The sequence below is a fragment of the Myotis lucifugus genome, unplaced genomic scaffold (genome assembly GCF_000147115.1).
Source record: "Myotis lucifugus unplaced genomic scaffold, Myoluc2.0 scaffold_2634, whole genome shotgun sequence".
In the NCBI taxonomy this organism is placed as follows: domain Eukaryota; kingdom Metazoa; phylum Chordata; class Mammalia; order Chiroptera; family Vespertilionidae; genus Myotis; species Myotis lucifugus.
In genome coordinates, this window is record NW_005873682.1 from 1,408 (window position 1) to 7,719 (window position 6,312).

Consider the following 6,312-nt stretch of genomic DNA (forward strand, 5'->3'; position numbering starts at 1 on the left):
ACCCAGAGCTGAGAGCCCTGAGCTGCGAGCAGAGCGAGGACCCCTCCCTACCCACCCCACCCCACCCCAGCGAGGAGTCCCTGAGAAGAGACGATGCCACACTGGAAACCAAGTCTTAGGTGAGGGAGCGGGGGCCGCACCCTCGGTGGGAATGACGGGGTCTGAGTTCACAGGCTTGTGCGGGGCTCCCCGAACCTGGCGCCCGGGAAGGCTCCCCAGGACTCGCACAGACGGCAGGAAGTCACAGCCCTGCTCACACCTCGGACCGCACCCCCTGGTCAGACACCCGGACTGTGTCCTGAGGAAACCACACCCTGACCTCGGCCTCCAGCCCACCCCTTCGCGGACCCTTCACGACCCCTCTAGGGGTCACCCCACCAGTGGGCCCCCAGTTGGTGTGCGCCGCCGCCCAGTCGGACGGGCGAGGGTGAGTCACCTCCGTCCCAGGTGAGACTGCGAGGATCTGACCAGCCTCGCGGGTCTGTGTCCAGGAGGCTGACCCCCTTCCGCGGGACGGTGGCCAGTGTTGGCCAGTTTGGCTCACTAGGCGGTGTGTCCCCCAGGCGCGGCTGGGCCCCTGCATGGCGCCGACCACACTGTGTTTGCCCCCGAGAGCGGAACGGGACCCCGTGCGGCGAGGAAAAGCCAGTGACTCCCGGGTGGCCTCGCCCAGCTGGGGGGCGGGGGCCTCCAAGGCTGTGCCGCCCACGGAGGCCGCACCCCAACCCGCTCTCCACCCGCCCGCCCCTGCCCCGCACTTCGCTCGCCGCCAGGTGATGTTTACAGGCCTCTGTTTGCTTGCGGGTTGTGTTTGCGGTGGGCGGCCCTGCACACGTATTTATTACGCTTTCCAGACTTTCTGAATAGATTTTCTAAATAAACACGGGTTTTATGACGTGCAATGTGTTCCTAGCGCAGCCTCCGACTGTCTGTATTGTCACCAAAGGTCTGCACCTCGCTCCTTCCTCCCCGACCGGGACTCCACCGCCCTGCGCTGTGTGGGGGCACTCCACGGGGCGGCCGACCGGCACCGCTCCCCCAGATGTGTGTGCGTGTGTGCATGAGTGTGTGTACATGTGTGTGTGCACTCCATGTGTGTGCATGTGTGTGCAGTGTACATGCACATGTGTGCATTCCCTGTGCATACGTGTGTGCATGTGTGCGTACTACGTGTCTGTGTGCACTGTATGTGTGTGCACTCCGTGTGTGCGTGTGCATGCATGTGCGCGTGCATGTGTGTGTGCATGCACTCCACGCAGAGCCCAGTGTGTGATGGGACAGGGCACCGGCAGGAGCCAGTGGAGGTCGTGTTGGTGAAGCAGGCGGCCTGGGGTGGCCGCGGGGAGCTGTCCCCACACCCCAGCACCCGCCCGGCACTCTGCCCTCCTTTCTTTATACAGAAATACAACCGGGAGGTCCACTGAGGGTCTTCACAAAATAAATGGCATCGAGGATGTGCCTGGCAGAGGGCAGAGGCCATGGGCCATGGGGAGGGCGCGGTGGGCACATTCGGACGGGCCAGAAAAGGCGCCACTGGGCGGCAAGAGGCTGAGGTCAGATGGGGGGGGGACATTCTGGTCATGAGCGCCCCTTAAAACTCTCAGGCTCCGTCCCGCAGACAAAGCCCACCGGTCCTTCGCATGCAGCTCAGGTGTGGTCCCCACTGAGCCTTGTCCAGCGAGGTGGGCACTGGGCACCGAAGCAGATCTGGTGCAGGGCACCTCCCTGCCGCCCGGAGCAGCCTGTGGCCACAGCCGCCTGTCCCCGCCCAGCTGCAGGCGGTGCCGGTACAGACTGAGTGGGAACGGGAGGCTCTGAGCCGGGACCTACAGGCCCGACGCTCCGCCACCACGACCCGTGTGGCCTCTGAGGCTCTACCCAGGGCTGTGCTGTGCTCGGCGAGAAGGCCTGAGGACCCTGGAGGTTGGTCACTCAATTCTCTTCTTCCTCCCAAGACCTCGCCGCTTCCTCTGGGAAGCCTGGCGGGATGTGTTTGAACTGGCACAACCCACCACCAGGGGGCGAGTCCAGCCGCCTCCAAACGTGCCCCTGGCCCTGCAGGGGCTGGAGGAGGGCTCCCCACTCCACCTGCCACCCAGACTCTCAGCCCGCGGGGAGTCTGCGATCTGCGTCCACGTGGAGAAAAACGGTGTGAGGTCGTGAACGTGTGCGTCACGAACCTGCAAAGGGAGCGGCTTCCTCTCATTAGAAGTCGCCGCCTCCTCCCTGCCCCCACCCACCCAAAGCCCCGGGGAACGTTATGCTTCTAAAATATATGTCTATTGATTTCAGAGAGGAAGGGAGAGGGAGGGAGAGATAGGAACATCAGTGATGAGAGAGAGTCACCGACCTGCATGCCCCACACAGGGGATCGAGCCCACAACCCGGCATCCAACCATGACCCCCTGGTTCATAGGTCGACACTCCACCCTGAGCCTCGCAGCCGGACCTTGACACGCAGCACGAGCGGTGCTGAAAGGGGAGAGCGCGTGGCTGTGGCAGCCGGAAGTCACGGTCCCGGCTCCCATTCTGGCTCCGGCTCCGGCTCCGGCTCCGGCTCCCGCCCCTGTGAGCTGCGTGGGGCCATTGTGACATGACTGTGGGAAGACGTGTGGCTGTCCCTCCTTCCTCCTGTGGGGACGCGTGTGAGGGTGCATGGAACACGGGGATGGGGGGCAGCCACACCGCGTCCCCCCTCACTCGGGGGAATGTCCAGTGTCCCTCAGGCAAACAGCCAAGGACACCAGGGCTCGCTCGACCAGCGCACCCTTCCTTTTGGGGTGGAGACGCCGCCAAAGGTGATGGGTCAGCACAAACCAAACATTAGCTCTCAGATACACTGCTGAGGACGGCCTGCAGACCCAGCTGCCCGCGACGTGGACGCTGCTCTGGGGTCGAGCACGCGGACCTGAGCTGTCAAACGCTGGCCCGCTCAGTGGGCGGCCGGTGTCTGAGAAGCGCTGGCCTTGTTCTGCGGCTCGGTGTGTCTCTCACCTGTGTGCCCGCATCGCACCTGCAGTGTGTTCGCTTCACACACGCACAGCTCAGCGGCTACGAGAACCTCCGGGGCTCAGGTCACGCTCAGAGATGGGCCGGCGGAGGCCTTGACCACGTCAGCAGCGTTCCCGCTCCCGGCCCGCGGCTCCTGCTCAGGGGAGGCGCCGCTGGGGGAGGCTGACCGAGCTTGTCCGGTGACTTGGGCAAGACCAGAGGAAAGCGGCACAAGAACCAAGGCCAGGGAGACACCGGACTGGGCGCCAGAGGAAACTAGCAACCGGTCCCGTCGGAGAACAGCCGCCACGGTGAAGAAAATCCACATTCATGGAAAACTTGTCAGGCCAACAGTATGCACTCAGAATATACACAAATTTTTCGACTGCTTGAAACACCATTTAGGTTTTATTTTTATTGTTTAAAAAATATTTTTATTGATTTCAGAGAGGAATGGAGAGAGAGAGAGAGAGAGAGAAAGATCAATGATGAGAGAGAATCATGGATCGGCTGCCTCCTGCACGCCCCCTACTGGGGATCGAGCCTGCAACCCGGGCTTGTACCCTGACCAGAATCGAATCATGACCTCCTAGTTCATAGGTCGACACTCAACCACTGAGCCACACCAGCCGGGCATCATTCAAGTTTTTAAAAAAGCGACAAACTGATCTAAAATGCAGCTAATCAACTAATCAACTCCAGTCCGGAACAAGATGCGAATGAATGAAGGCTGCTGGGCTGCTCGGGTGCGAGCCACCTCCCAGGCCAACACCAGGCTGGCAGCGTAGACAGAGACGGCGCCAGCCGTGGCCGAGAGATGGGAGCGTGGAGTCTTTGCGACACTATGAAGAGGGCCCTGGACAGACTTTAAACTCGCTTGGTTCCTGTGTCCCAGTGCTCCGGCCCCTCATCCATTCACAGAACGACCGAAAGAGATCGAAGCCAGGGAATGGGCCGTGCTTGCCGGCGCCTGTCCGCTGGGTCGTGGAAGAGCTCCAGGAGATTTATGTCGACATGACCGCCAACTCAGGAATTTCTTGAAATGACGGGACCACTTGCCAAATGTGGGCCAATCGAGGGCAAGGGTGGCGTGCTCCCTCCCCAGTGTCGCAGCCTGTGAATGAGCGCAGCCTGGATGGAGCTTACGAACCTCCTTTCGAAGATGGTTTGTGCTCCAGCTGCACAGGGAGGCAGGAGGGCTCATTTATTTATTTATTTTTAAAATATGTTTTCATTGTCGATGTCAGAGAGGAAGGGAGAGGGAAGGAGAGAGAGAAACATCAATGATGAGAGAGAATCATGGATCGGCTGCCTCCTGCACGTCCCACATTGGGGATCGAGCCCAAATCCCTGCATGTGCCCTGAGCAGGAATCGAACCGTGACCTCCTGGTTCAGAGGTCGATGCTCAACCACTGAGCCAGGCCGGCTGGGCTGGAGACTTTATTTGCAATTGAAATTTCTGGAATACAAACCAGTTGTCGTGATTTTGGAAACATTTCTAACGCGAACGGGCGAACGCTTGTTAGTGATCGTCAGCCTCGTGTGAAGCAGCTGCAAAGTCTGCCCCAAACCGAGGCGATGCCGGTCCGTGTGGGCAGCCACTGACCTTTGAGCTCAAGGGAACACAGCGGAGTTGCAACAAGAGGAGGTGAATTTACTTAACGTGAACCGAGGTCATTGCGAAACCGATGTTGCTTCTGCTTCAAAGCAAATTCTCCTGAAAAAGATGAGCTGGTTTCGTCCATGTGAGTGCCAAGGTTAAAGGGGCATGATTTGGGGAGGTGCTCGGTTCAGTTTGGAATTTCAAGGTGTGGCATAACCTGGGAACGGGGACAGACATCGGTACGTGGCAAACTCCATGAAACTTAAACGCAGATCAAGCTTTGCCAATGAAAACTTGGCAGCCGAATTGAGATGAATTGTAAGTCTAACATTCACGCCAGATTTAGCAGGCTTAGTATGAAAAGAAGAACCTAAAATATTTCAATAATAACTTTTATGTTGGTTACATATTGAAATAACATCTTGGATGATTTGGACTAAATCAGTGATTCTCAACCTTGGCTGCACATTAGAATCACCTGGGAATCCTTTTAAAATACTGATTTCTGGGCCTCATCCTCCGGAAATTCTGTTTCTTTGTTACTCATGTTGTGGCCCCACCCCATAACAAAGAAACAGAAATTTCCGGAGGATGAGGCCCAGAAATCAGGATTTTAAAAAGATTCCCAGGTGATTCTAATGTGCAGCCAAGGTTGAGAACCACTGTCTTAGATGGTTTGGACTAAACAGACGAGTAAAATCAATTCCACCTGTTTCCTTTGACGTTTTAACGTGGCTACGGAAGCCTCACGTGGCTACTGAAACCTCGCATTCGGCAGGTGGCTCCCGTTAGGTTTCCTCTGGGCTGCGTCCACCCGGACGGTCAGTCCCCTCCTCACGCCGGGGCGTGTGGCCCAGAGGGCTCTGTCCCCGTGTCCTCTCCAATGCTCCCTCTCCGACAGGTTCCATCCTTGGGTTAGTTCCTCTCACCCTTTCATTCCTGGGACCTGGGGGCGGAGCTACAGGCTCAATTGGATTCAGGTCCCTGCTGTGTACTTGATGTCCCATCGCTCCAGGAGACACCCCACCGTCTCAGTGGGTCCCTCCCTGTCAATCCGTGAGTGACCCCGGGGAGGCCTCTGCTGCCCGTAGCGCCCGGCCCCCCGCAAGCCCTCAGTGCTTGTAGCATCCATCCCGTGATCCGCCCGAGTCGGTCCCTCACAGGGACTGCCACCTGGCGTTCTTCCCCTCCTACCTCCCTCCTTCCTCACTCGCTGGGCTCACCCTGAAGCTGCGAGAGACAGTTCACACAGCTACTGCTCTCGCGGAAATGGCTGAGAGTCGGCGCCCTGATCATGGCAGCGTCTCAGGGGTTATTTGCTTTTCTATGCACCTTTTTGAGGTTTTAAAAAAATTACTGTTAAGTTTTTTAAAGTAGCCCTAACCGGTTTGGTTCAGCAGATAGAGCAGCGGTTCTCAACCTGAACGACCCTTTCACAGGGGTCGCCTAAGACCATCGGAAAACACATATGTAATTACATATTGTTTTTGTGATTAATCACTATGCTTTAATTACGTTCAATTTGTAACAATGAAGTTGGGGGTCACCACACATGAGGAACTGTATTAAAGGGTCGCGGCATTAGGAAGGTTGAGAACCACTGGGATAGAGTGTCGGCCTGCGAACTGAAGGGTCCCAGGTTTGATCCTGGTCAAAGGCATGTACCTTGGTTGCAGGGCACATCCCCAGTAAGGTGTGTGTGTGTGTGTGTGCGCGC